The 13,879-nt window shown below is 43.8% G+C and overlaps 1 long non-coding RNA gene across 1 annotated transcript; it reads right to left on the minus strand.

Annotated features, from left to right (window-relative positions):
* Positions 1-8,905: 8,905 nt before the first annotated feature.
* LOC110737904 lies at positions 8,906-13,039 on the minus strand. The gene is made up of 4 exons (XR_002514515.1): positions 12,638-13,039; positions 12,357-12,480; positions 10,286-11,492; positions 8,906-9,862 (listed from the first exon to the last, which is right to left on the minus strand). It is a non-coding gene; the product is annotated as an uncharacterized LOC110737904 (long non-coding RNA).
* Positions 13,040-13,879: the final 840 nt, after the last annotated feature.

Consider the following 13,879-nt stretch of genomic DNA (forward strand, 5'->3'; position numbering starts at 1 on the left):
TTCCTCCGAAATTCAGCTCTATTTTTTTTTTCTTATTACTTATTTTTTTTTGTCTTCCTGTTTTCAGTTCGTGCACAATCAGACTCTCACTGTAGAGCTGATTGATACCCTACAAGATAGGGTAGACGCTGCTGTGCACGAAAGGAAGGTGGCTGAAGAGGAAGTTAAGCTTGCTAAGCTGAAGCAAGCAGCAGCTGAAGAGAAGCAGCAGGAGGTTGAGGAGTACGGTAAAAAAGCTGCCGAAGCTCTGAAAACCTTCTGCGATGCTATGGAGATGGAGGTTTTTCCCCCACTGATGGAAGGGGAAAAATTCCTCCAGGAGCATATGGGAGTGGACGTCTCCAAATTCAAGGCTGCTATTGAGAGCCGAATTCAAGAAGGAACTGCTGCACAAGCTGAAGTGCAGCAGCGTCTAGAGGCTCTTGAAGCCAGCCGAATGGCTGCTGAAGAGTTGCTCTTGGCCAAAGACGTCCAACTCTCAGAGGCTGCTGCTGCTGCTGAAGCTCAAAGAGCTAAATTCCAAGAGGCTGAGGATCAACTGCTGATCCAGAAAGTTGAAGTGGCCCAAGCTCAGACAAAGGCTTTCCAAATTCAGCAAGAGCTGAATGAGCTGAAGGGGTCCTCCTCCAAAGTCGCTGAACAGCTGAAGAAATCCAAGGAAGACTTGGAGGAGACCCAGAAGAAGCTGGCTGATGCTGAGGCTTTACTCAAAGTCCGTGTTTACACCCAAGAGGAATATGAGATGGGTTTCAGAAACGGATTCCGAGTATGCCGAAGACTCTGCCTTCATGCTGAGCCGAAGCTGGACTGGTCTAAATGTGCTGAGTGGGTCCAGAATCCCGAAGACCCTCACATGAAGTATGCAACTCCAGCTGAAGCTGAAATTCTTAAGGCTGAGGAAGCCGAAGAGGAAGCTGAAAGACTGGAGTTGGAAGCTGAGCAGAGGGAAAGGGAGGCTCGGCAAAGTGCAAAGCCCGCCTCTTCTGCTGCTGGAGCTGAGACCACCATTGGGCCCAATGAAGCTGATCAGTCTGATCCTCAGGCTGAAGCATAGGAACTCGGGCAGTCGTCTTCAGAATCTTGCGGTTCATCATGCGCTCAACTTTAGACTTGCCGCTTTCTGAATTTTTGCCTTTTGTTTTTTTTTTGCTTCAGCTTGCCTTATCGTACAACAGCTTATTATATTTTTATTTTGCCTGTACGTATTTCGGCAGCTGTTACTTTCCGCTTGTGGGCGGCTGCCGACTATTTTTGTAATTCAACATTTTTATTTCAAAGAAGTTCACTTTCTCAGCTTTCTTGTGTATTATTTTTTTTTTCTCTTCGCTTTACCAGTCTTCGCACTTTACTGCTTTCTTTGAATGATCTTTCAAATATTTGCTAAGTGCAGAACTTCGGCTAGCGAGAATCATTTCTGCTGAGACTTCTTTTTGCCGTTTGTACTCGGATGTTTTCAACTTGTGAAAAAACTGACATAAGTATCAAACTTCGGCTGAGCTGAAGGGTATTAGATCAGTTGTGCCGTTTCTCTATTTCCCTCTGCCCCCCCAGAAATCTGAAGATGAGGTCTTCTGAATTCTGGAATGGCTGATAATTTTTCTCGGCTAAGCCGAGGATCTTTGAACACTTTGCTTTATTTTCTACATCTGTTTTTAAAGTACTGATTTCCCACCTGAGAGTTTTCACTCTAGAGATGGTACTCTTGTGACACTTTCTTCAATTCATCCAAGGGAACAACTATCCGAAACACCATGCCGGGGCAACAGTTTATCTGAAGTACGAGGCATCATCATGCAATACTTCAGAGTTGCAACTACCACCCGGAACTGATTCATCCGAAGTACAAGGCATCACTATGCAATACTTCGGGGCTTTATCAGTTCCTATTTTTTAGGCTATGTTTCGGATAAGTCTATGGCCTTTTTGCCCAAAGGAACAGATTCTCCGAAGTACAAGGCATCACTATGCAATACTTCGGGCTTGTATCTTTTTTTGGCAGGTTTTACGGCTTGCCGAGGTACAAGGCATCATTATGCAATACCCCGGACAGCGCCGAATGAAACCTTGAATTTTTGAAAAACCGTAGAAAGCATAAAGACTTAAAGAATACACGCAATCTGAATGAATACTGGCTCGATGGCCTTTTTATAAACAAAATCAGTGTACTTACATAGATTGTACTATCCGAAGGATTTACACATAGTATTTTTTGAGCACATCGGCATTCCAATGGTTTTTCAGCTCGGTGCCATCCATTTGTTTGAGTCTGAAGGTACCGGGCTGAAGCTCTTGATAAATTTCATAAGGTCCCTCCCAAGATGCTGAGAGTTTGCCATGAATGCGACTTTTTTGAACAGCTGCAGCATTCCTCAAAACTAAATCCCCAACTCTGAGAGGTCGTTGATAGACTCTTCGGTTGTAGGACTTGCTCATTCTGAGCTTGTGTGCAGCCATCCTTTCTCGGGCTAGATCTCTAATCTCGTCAAGGAAGTCGAGGGACTCTTTCATGAGCTGCTCATTTTCCTCGGCTGAGAAGAGATTCACTCGTAGGCTTTCTGAGCCCACTTCCACTGGAAGCACTGCTTCGGATCCATACACCAGCTGAAAAGGTGAATGCCCCGTTGCCTCCTTCTCGGTTGTCCGGAGTGACCAGAGGGTTCCCGGAAGTTCCTCTACCCACTTGGACTTTTGATCCTCTACTCTTTTTCTGAGAGCGTTAAGGATCTGTTTATTTGCGGCTTCGGCTTGGCCATTACTCTGAGGGTGGCAAACCGCGGAGTAAGCCAATTTTATCCCGAATTGATCAGTGTATCGGCGCAAGGGCAGGTTGTCAAACTGTCTGCCGTGGTCGAACACAAAAACTTTTGGGATGCCGAACCGAGTTATTATGTTCTGCCAGATGAACTGTCTGACAGTTTGCTCAGATATGCTTGAAGCAGCTTCCGCTTCAATCCATTTGCTGAAATAGTCGATTCCGACTATCAGCCACTTTCTTTTGTATGGGGCCTCGGGAAAGGGTCCCAGAATATCCAACCCCCATTGTGCAAATGGAAGAGGATTAAGAATTGGCTGGAGATCTAGGCATGGCCGATGGATTACCGGTGCAAATTTTTGGCATTTCTCGCATTTTCTGACCATGTTCTTTGCATCCGAGATCATTGTAGGCCAAAAATACCCTGCCCTGAGAGCTTTGTGGGCTAAGGTTCTCCCTCCTATGTGGTTTCCGCAGATGCCGAGGTGAATCTCTCGGAGAATATAGTCGGCATCCGTTGGACCCACGCATTTCAATAATGGAGCGGAGAAGGATTTTCTGAGGAGTTGGCCGCCGAAGACGAGGAATCGTGAACTGATCCGCTTTATCTTGGAGGCCGAATTCCTATCCTCGGGGAGCTCGTCCCTGAGTTTATAAGCCAGGATGTCATCCATCCAGCTCGGCTCGAGTGCAGCGCAGCAGATTGATATTGCTTCGGCTACACTCTTTTCTCGGCGCACCTCCACATAGACAGAACGGCTTAACTCAGTCAGAGTTGAGCTTGCAAGTTTGGAGAGTGCGTCCGCTTGAGCATTTTGACCCCTTGGGATCAGCTCTACTTCGAAAGATCTCAGCTTCGCAATTGTCGATTTGATCCTTGTGAGGTAAGCTGCCATTGAAGGCTCTTTAGCCTCATACTCCCCCCGGATCTGATTGGCGACCAGCTGAGAATCTGTCTTGAGGTAGACATGCTCGGCTTCCAACGATATGCACAGGTCTAAGCCAGCAATGGCTGCTTCATATTCGGCCTCGTTGTTAGAGGCTTTGAATGAAAATTTTAGTGCATACTCGAAGGTTTTGCCTTCGGGAGAGGTGATGACGACCCCTGCCCCCGAACCGTTCACGGTGGAGGACCCATCCGTGAAGACGGTCCAGATTTTCCTCCTTGCATCCAGAGTCTCCTGATAGGAGCACTCGGCCAAGAAGTCTGCCAAGGCTTGCGCCTTGATGGCTGTTCTCGGCTGATAACCGATACTGAACTCGGTGAGCTCGAAAGCCCACTTTGCTAGTCTACCGGATTTTTCAACCTTGCCGAGGACTTTCTCTAACGGCTGATCAGTTAGAACCGCTATTTGATGAGAATCAAAATAGGGTCGCAACTTCCGAGCAGCCACCACCACTGCATAAGCCACTTTTTCTAACAATGGGTAGCGCGTCTCGGCATCCGTCAGGGTGTGGCTGACGAAATAGATCGGCTGTTGAACTTTTTCTTCTTCCCTTAGCAGCACCGCGCTTACCGTGGCTGGACTGACCGCCACGTATAAGTATAGGATGTCTCCTACGACTGGCCTTGCCAGTGTTGGGAGTTGAGCCAGGTGTTCACGGAGCTGCTGAAAGGCTGACTTTTGTTCGTCTCCCCATTCAATGCCTTTTGAATTTTGGAGCTTCAGCGCCTTGAAGAAAGGGAGCCCTTTGTCTGAGGCTCGTGAGATGAACCTGGACAAGGCAGCCATTCTCCCGGCTAGACGCTGAATATCCCTTTTTGTCTTCGGCTCGGGGAGGTCTAAAGCAGCTTGTACTTTGGCGGGGTTTGCATCAATCCCCCTCTTGCTGACCATGAAGCCGAGGAACTTGCCTGACTTCACGCCGAAGACACATTTCTTCGGATTCAGCTTCATTTTGTATTTTCTGAGGGTGGCGAAGGTTTCGGCTAGGTCCGTGACATGATCTTTTTCTTTTATGCTTTTGACGATTGAGTCGTCAACATAAACCTCCATGTTTCGGCCTTTTTGCTCGGCGAAAACCTGATCAACCAACCTCTGATATGTTGCCCCCGCATTTTTCAATCCGAAGGGCATCATTCTGTAATTGTACAACCCGGAACTTGTTATGAACGCTGTTTTAGCTCGGTCCTCGGGGTGCATGAAGATCTGATGGTATCCCGAGAATGCGTCCATGAAACTGAGCAGAGCATGCCCGCTTGTCGAGTCGACCAGTTGGTCGATCCTCGGCAGCGGATAGGAGTCCTTGGGACATGCCCTATTCAGGTCCGTGAAGTCAACGCACATCCTCCAGTTACCATTTGCCTTCTGAACCATTACAACATTGGCCAGCCACTCCGGATACTGACAGGGTTCAATGAACCCAGCATCTAGGAGCTTATCGACCTCAGCTGCGATGTTCTGGTTCTTTTCGGCGGAGTAGTTCCGCTTTTTCTGCTTAATGGGTCGACTGGAGGGGTCGACATTAAGCCTATGGGAGACGAAGTCCGGATCAATCCCGGGCATTTCTGCGGCTGAGAAGGCGAACACGTCTCCACTGGCCCGTAGGAGTTGGACGAGTGCCGCACGGGTGTTTGGCTCCAGTGACGACCCGATGCTAACACATCTGTTCGGATCTCCTACGGTCAGTTCTATTGACTCGGTCAGGTCATCCGTCTCCATGCTCTTAGAGTTGGATTCCTCGAATTCCGGCCTGCTATCAATATTAGCAGACTTTCCTGACCGCGGCTGGCCATCAGAGTCGTTCGGCTCTGAGGCGGAGTCAGCCTTTTGGCCCCCATCAGATTTCTCGTTGTCTGGGGCTTCATTAGCCGAAACGTCTGAGCCTCTCGGCTTTTTGGCGTTTCGGTCCCGGTGCTTTTCCTCCCCATCGCCACGGTCGCCTCGGCGAGACGTGGATGGCTTGAGGTGATTGCATCGGCGGGCTTCTTTTTGACTGCCCTTTATTTTCTCGGAGCGTCCCTCGTCTGAAACGTATATCATGATTTGATGATACGTGGAGACGACTCCTTGAATGCCGTGAATGAGGGGTCTCCCCATGATCACGTTGTATGCAGATGGAGCATCTACGACCAAAAATTCGGCCATGATATTCCTAGCTGCTCGGCCTTCGCCGATGGTGACAGGAAGTGTAATCTTCCCGTCAGGATACGAGGAAGAGCCGTTGAATCCAGACACTGGGTAGGGTGCGGGGGCCAGGTGCTCGGCTCCCATCCTCAGCTGGTCGAACGCTCCTCGGAAGAGGATGTTCGCCCCGCTACCGCCGTCGACGAGGGTCCGCCAGACGTTGCGGTTGGCGATGCCCAGAATGATTACTAGTGGGTCATCGTGGGGGTATACCACCCCCTCACAGTCTTCGGCTGTGAACAGGATGTTCGGCGCCGGTGACTGGGACTGCCGAAGCTCAGCCTGATGAATCTGATGGGTTAGACCCCTCAGTTGGCGTTTGGCTGTGCCTCGCGAGATTCCCCCGGAAATAACTAGGATGTCGAGGGACTCCTTGCCCTGAGGTCCCTTATCCTTCTTCCGAGCGAAGTTGAGGTCCTGCCGAGAATCTTTTTCAGCTTTTTTCTCCTCGCGCCTGTCCGCGAGGTATTGGCTCAGGTACCCCTTGCGGACCAGATCCTCAATCTGGTCCTTCAGCTGGACGCAGTCCTCGGTGCGATGTCCGGGTGAGTCATGGAACTCGCACCACTGGTCCTTTCCCCTCGTCTGATGCCAGGGAGGCAACGGACGAGGTTTTTTGAATCTCCCCTCGTCCTTCGTCGTGCTGAAAATCTTAGCACGGGGAAGGGAGAGTGGAGTGTATGAATCGTACCTTCCCGTGTAGGGAAAGTGTCTTTCCTTCTTCGGCTCGGCAGCAGAGGACGGTTCTGAGGCCTTAGCCTTCCCTTTCCTCTGCGCCGAGACTTCGGGCTGCTGCCCTTTCGGCTTCTCAATTCTCGGACGAGACTGAGACCTGGATCTGTTCCACTCCTCGGCTCGGATGAACCTATCCGATGCTTCCAAGGCTTCCTCCAGGGTCTGCGGGGGATGCATGACCATGAAGTCCAGGAACTTTCCAGCTTGGAGGCCGTTCCGTAGCGCGAACACGGCCAGGCCTTGATCCAGGCTTGTGATTCCGGATGACTCGTTGCTGAAGCGAGTCAGATAGTCGCGGAGGCTCTCGTCCTCCGCCTGCTGCAGACTCATTAGCTCTGCAGTGGTCTTCTCTCGGCGGTTGGCCGTAGAGAATTTGCTCTTGAACTTGTTGGAGAGGTCGTTCCAACCGGTTATGGAGCCTTCCTTGAGCCCTTTGGTGATCCAGGATTGGGCAACACCTTTGAGGGTCGTAGGAAAGTATTTACACCAGGTAGCCTCAGACCTCGGGTTCAGATACATGTGCCCCTCGTAAGAGGCAATGTGATCCTTAGGATCTGAGGTACCATCGTAAGTAATATGTGCCGGGATTTTGACCGTTGGCACATGCTCTTCCAGAATCCACTTCTGGAAGGGCGAGTTCGATGGAACCATGACCGCCTTCCCCTTGTACCCGGCCTCAGGGACCTCGCTCCCTCCTCTCTCAGAGGTGGAAGTGGTTTTCGTCCCCGGCTGAGACAAGGTTGGGTGGGGTCCGGTATCCTCTGGGAAGGTGAGGCGGCTATGCACACTCACCTCCCTCGAACCCAAGCGTTCGTGAACGCTTTGGCGGGCGAATTCCGGGTCCTTGGAGGGCCCCATGGAATTCTGAGCTTCAGAGTGGTCAGAGGGTTGAGGGTTCCTCCTCCTCTCCTTACTGGAGTTTCGGGTGTCCCCTCGCCACCTCTGGCCGAGCTCTCTATGTGGTGGAACTTGTCCACCATCATCCTGACCGATCCTCCTTTTCAGGTTTCTCGGCTGGTGATCATCAGGCATCTGGATTGGAGCCCCTTGAGCTTTAAGGAACTCCATGCAGATGGCCACTGCTCTGGCCACTTCCTCGGTGGAGGGTCCGGAGGGAGGAGTCTCCCGCGGATGTGACCTGGATTGCACGCTATGGCGCGGCGGGGAGTTCCTCGCACCTGAGCCACTCGGTCTCGGGGATGGCCCCGGCTGCCGAGTGTGGTGCGAGGTGTTCTCCTCCTGGAGGCTAGGACCTCTTGAGGCTTCCCTTTCCGGAGAAATGGGGGCCTCCGATTCGGAAGAGGCTTGCTCCGGGGAGGGATAAACCGGCTGGCGTTCCCTCACCGTAATCCGGCCTCCTCCCTTCTTAGCCTTCTTGGAACTCTTTCCACTCTTAGTCATGGCGACTGCCGGAGTGTTTGATGACTGACGCGAAATTTAGTAGCGTTCCCCACAGACGGCGCCAAATTGTTTCGGATGAAAACAATCGAATCTCGGAAGATCCTTTTATCTTGAGGGAACTTGGTCTCGGTCCGAACGACGCAGGAGCCGAGGGTTTCCTGCACAACAAATACACGTAAACTAGCCTCGGGGGGGACGCCGAGGAAGGCCCCTCCGATGCTTAAGTCAGTATATTAGAGAGAGAAAGCTGTGCAAGAGTTTAGTTGCTTGAGGCTTTATTGTCTTACCAAGAATTGACCAAATTGTTGGCTTTTATACCTTGGCTAATGAAGGAGGCGGATTGGGCCCGGAAGTCAGTTGGGCTGGGCCAAGCTGATTGGGCCGTTGACTGACCTTGACATGGCTTTGAGGATGTTGATTTTTGACTTTAGCACATTTGGAGAGTTGAACCTTAACCTTGGGCTTTTAATTGGATCATTCAGTGACCAGGCCCAATTGGACTAAATTGGACCCAAACAGAAATTATTACCTATAAAGCGGGTTGTAGGTAAATCGGACCATTTTTAAGCAGATTATGACAAAAGGTTGGATTATATTGAGTTAATAAAAAGGTTGGACTATTTTGAGAAGATCCCCTAAAGGTGGGATGATTTTACAGCGGTCGTTTGAAAAATAACTATCATATTATTTTAATGGTATATAATATGATCGGTTTATACTCTCACATTATAAAATGGCCACAATCAACCTTATAATATCTACAATGTAAAAATAAATTTTGAAAATTTTAATCCAACATAAAATAAATATTTTTTGGGAAACTATTAAATAAGAATAAAAATTGCATAAATGAAACTAAAAATTTGATAAATAAAAAAAATGTTGATAATACTCTTTAATACCATTAATAAAGTAATATAATTAATTACTTTGAAAAAATATGTGAATTATTGTAAAATTTTCACTAAAAATGAGATTATTCTTGTCAATTTCTCCCACGAAAAGAGTTTACTGTTGTTAGTTTCAAGGATAACATTGCTACGGCCAGCTTCCATAGCAATTGTTAAGGCATGTCTAGCTGCAAATGCTTCTGCAGCCTCAACCTCAAAACTACCTTTCATCAAACAACAAATAGCAGCCATAATTTCACCCTCACTGTCACGCACAATACCGCCAAAGCCAATCGAATTATCATTGAAAACAGCAGCATTAGTATTGATTTTATAGAAGTCAAAGTCAGGGAGGTGCCAAGTCTTGCAAGTACTACCAACTGAGCTTGACTTAGGTGAAGCAACCACATTAGCTTTTTCATATTCACCAACCAAATTCATAGCCGTATTGATCACATCCTCAACTTTCACACCAAAATCCTTTAGCACCAATTAGCACAAACTCAGAGATTTTATATTTAGCATTTGATTGAGCTTTTACTTTTAAATTCAATTAGTTTACTTTTATAAAATTTGTGTCTACTTTAAGAGGATAAGATCATCAAATAATAGAATGCAGCTAGAGTTTAAACTATACCATACACGAGGCAGTAAATCACCTCATTTCAACTTTCTTATCTGATAAGAGCTAACACAAGCTACATTTTCTGAATGCTCATATTATAAATCATAGGTTCAGTTTTATGTGATCTATTAATTGGTTTACTTTTACTAATTTTCTATTTACTTTTGAGACTAATTGTTTTACTTTTACTAATTTTCTAATTATTTTTAGAAATAACAAGAAGCATTAACAATTCATTTTCACTCAGTTTGTAAGCAAGAGATTTGAATAACATACCTGAAAATTGATTAAGATTAGCTAAGTTGGCCTCATTGAATATCAACATAAGTAACTATCAAAATTCCAACAAAATCAAACACGAAAGGTTAATGATTTGTTTGCAATATCTCAAATCAAAATTAGTTTGCAATATTTTTCATAATTTGAACAAATTCATAAACAAATTAATATCAAAACTTCCAAACATAATTTGTAGCAAAATCCAGTCTAATTTGCAAAAAACAAAACATAAGATAAAATCTCAATAAAAAAATATCGCTTAAACTTTTTGTAAACCTAGAAAAATATTAAGCTTTCTATGAATGGATTTCAAGTTGATTTATAATCGTCTACAAGTTCACAACCTCAGAAATTATAAATTATAATTCGAATTTCACTATTAAGAACCCTAAATTCACCATACTAAAAATAAATTAACGATAAACCATAGATATAGAAACTCGGTGATTTAAAAATGAGAAGAAAAAAATCGTACCTTAGAAGCTGCTTTAATGGAGTAAATAAAGCTCGTAAGTCGCTTCAATGGAGAAGTGAAAGCTCAGAAGCCGCTTTGATGGTGAATTCAGAGCACTGACTTTAACGGAGGAGAGAGAGATTGATTGGAGGAGAGAGAATCGGAAGAAAAGAGCGAATTAGGTGACCCACAAACTTCTAAATAGCATATAGGGAAAGTTTGGAATTTCTTCTCCAAGCTATCCATATGGGGTTTAGGCAGAGACTGCAACTGTTCCTTATGGATGGATAACTGGTCAGGCTTAGGATCTCTTAGATCTCTCATCCAGGGCCCTCTCCATCAAAACCTTGAGTCTCTCCACCTCTCCTCCATTGTCCAACAGAATGTCATCAACATTCACAGCCTTAGGCATTTCCTTCGTCTTCCTTTTGTCATCTCCAAGCTCTCTGCTATCATTAGACCTGGCAATCCTGACCCAAACCCGAATGACCCGAAATCGACCCAAAAACAGTGACCCGAAATTGATCTGAAACCCGAAATCAACCCGACCTGATCCATACCCGACCCGAAGTGGAATTGACCCAACCTTGACCCGAAACCCGAAACGACTTGACCAGAAATGACCTGACCCGAAGTTGACCCGAGACCCGAGACCCGAAATGACCAGACACGAAGTTGACCCGATACCCAAAGTGACCCGACCTTTAACTTGAATTAATTGACCCAAATAGACTCGAAACCCAAAGTGACCCGAACTAAAATTATCTTATACTTGAAATGACCAGAATCTATTTAAGCTAACGATTTGACCTGAGCAAACCAAAATAGAAAATAACCGCAATCAAACTGGCTTAATTTTTTTTTTATTAATTTGTAATGTGTAACAGTGTAAGTAATTTACAGATTTTGAGCATTACTTTTCTCGATTTCTTCGGCCTTTTCTCTTTATAAGTTATTAAAAATTCTTAAAAAGATTGAAATTTAACAACTATTCTACGTAGTTTTTCCATAAGATTAAGAAAAAATTTACTAAAGCTTGAAATAAAAGTCATAATTCTCACAAGTCTAGAAAAAAAAAATAGTACAATAATAATGCGTACATAACATAATGTTCAATACCAAAAGAAATTACAAAATATTCTAAATAATTATACTCCAATATTCGACTCTTAAAATTGTTGACAATTAACACTTGGAGCCGAACCAAAAAATCCATCATCCTCCTTTGCTACATAAATATAAAAACAATAATATAAGCAAATACACTATAAATGCAAAAATAAAGAAACAAGAATGTACAGCTCTAAAAAATGTAGGAATATGAATATATATATTTAAAAAAATATAATAAAATACTTACTTTCAAAAGAGTAAGTCCAACTACGAGTAATTAAAGCCTCCACACTTTCAGAAATTGATGAACTTTTCCATTTATTCAATACTCGACTCCCAAATATTTGAATCATAATAATGTTCAAACATTTCAGATTAAGATAAGGTGTAGCATCTCTTATCTAATAATGTTCAAATATTTGAATCATAATTCTGAAACTATATCCACACAGAATTTGAAATGTTGCAGTGGAGACAAAATAATAATATCTAAACCAATCAAAAAGGGAAAATCAACCTTCTGTTTTTATATACATTCAAATTAAGGCCATGACAACATAACATCAATTGAAAAAAATAACTCGCAGGCTTATGGACAACCAGAAGATAGTGACTGCATATAAAAAACTTACATCCCCATAAAAATTGATAATAAGTAACCAGTAAGTATTTTGGGCAGCAATTGGGAGATAGTTTCAATAATATCATAGTTAAGAAATTATCAAAGCAAAATTCCAACTCAAACACTGATTTTAGATGAACAATGCCGCCTTTTTCAATTGACGATAATATGGAGAATTCAAAATTGATAACAAATTTATCCACTCAAGAGATATATCATTGAACTTTTCAATTCAAAATGAAGAATTATATATCCAACCCAAAAGTATATCATTTCAGCTTAAATCTAATAATCTGAAATTAAGCGCTAAATTGAGAAATTGATTGATATTCAATAATCTAAAAAGAAAATCTTTACCTCAAAGGCTGGCTTCAATGGAGGAGAGAAAGCTCAGAAGGCGCGTTTCAACTGAGGGAATGGAGAACCACATGCAAATCAAATTAAGCGCACCTCAAGTACAGGAAGCTCGTGAATTGGCTTCCTATAAGTGAAAAAAATTGCAAAATCAAAACCTAATCTCAAAGTATCAAATTAACATCAATCAATCACAAAACTTGAATTGAAAATCCTGATGCTAAAATCATAAAATTTGAAACAAAAAACCACAATAAAGAAGAGGAAGATAGAAAGAGGGAAACCTTGCCAGAGCGCTTGAGATGAGTAGCATAAGATTAGAGAAGAGTGAAGACAAAAGAGAGAGATTGGACTTCAATGGAGTAATGGATGGAATGAAAAAACGAAAACGGCTGAGGAAGATTCTAGGGCTGTAGGTTTTTTTTTTTTTTTTTCTTATTGTTTTACATTTATTTTTGTTTTTTGTAGTTTAGAATTTAGTCACTTTACTTTTACTTGTGGAAATTTGAAGGGAGTATTCCCGCTAATAATTTTGGAGTTTTAGCCATCTAGGGGGAGGAATTTCCCACAACTTTTAGTGGATTACTAAACATCACCTACAAATTACCAACTAAAGCCCACAAAATTCCATTGAATTGAAAATATTGCCCTTGATTAAAAAAAAAAAAAACTCTCTTATCACCCAAAAAAAAAATCTCACCCAATTTCATTCTACGTTTTTTTAAGAAAAAAAATTCAAAGTACGGCAATGTCGAGGCGCCAAGGCAAGGAATTAGCGGCAGCGACGACGGAGAGAAGGAGGTCTCACAGTGGAAAGGTTGGTTTTTTTCAAAAAAAAAAAAAAAACTGTCGTGGCAAGGCGGGGCGCCTAGGGAGGACGCCAGGCTGGCGCCGCCACCACCGGCGTGGCGTCCTCCCCATGCGCCCGGTTTTTTTTTTTTTTTTTTTTTTTTTTGAAAATCATTTTTTTTTAAATCAGAATTTATTTTTGTTTTTTTAAGTAATTTTTTTTTTTTGAAATTAGAGTTTTTTTTGTTTTTTAAGTTTTTTTTTTTGAAAATCAGATTATTTTTATTTTGTTTATTTTTTTTGAAAATCATTATTTTTATTTTGTTTTTTGTTTTTTTGTTTTTTTCAGTACTTTTTTTCTTTAAATTAAAATTTTGTTTTAGTTTTATGTTTTTTTTAAGAAAAAAATTCAAAGTACGGAAATGTCAAGGCGGCAAAGCAAGGAATTAGCGGCGGTGACGGCGGAGGGAAGGAGGTCTCGAGGTGGAAAAGTTGGTTTTTTTCCACAAAAAAAAAAAAAAAAAAAAAAAACTGTCGTGGCAAGGCGGGGCGCCTAGGGAGGACGCCAGGCCGATGGTGGTGCCGCCAGGAGCAGACGCCGGAACCACGGCCTGGGCGTCTGGATCTGGCGCCGCCACCACCGGCGTGGCGTCCTCCCCATGCGCCCGATTTTTTTTTTTTGTTTTTGTTTTATTTCTTTTGTTTTATTTTTTTGAAAATCAGAGTTTTTTTTTGTT

The sequence above is a fragment of the Chenopodium quinoa genome, unplaced genomic scaffold, assembly GCF_001683475.1.
Source record: "Chenopodium quinoa cultivar QQ74 unplaced genomic scaffold, ASM168347v1, whole genome shotgun sequence".
In the NCBI taxonomy this organism is placed as follows: Eukaryota; Viridiplantae; Streptophyta; class Magnoliopsida; order Caryophyllales; family Amaranthaceae; genus Chenopodium; species Chenopodium quinoa.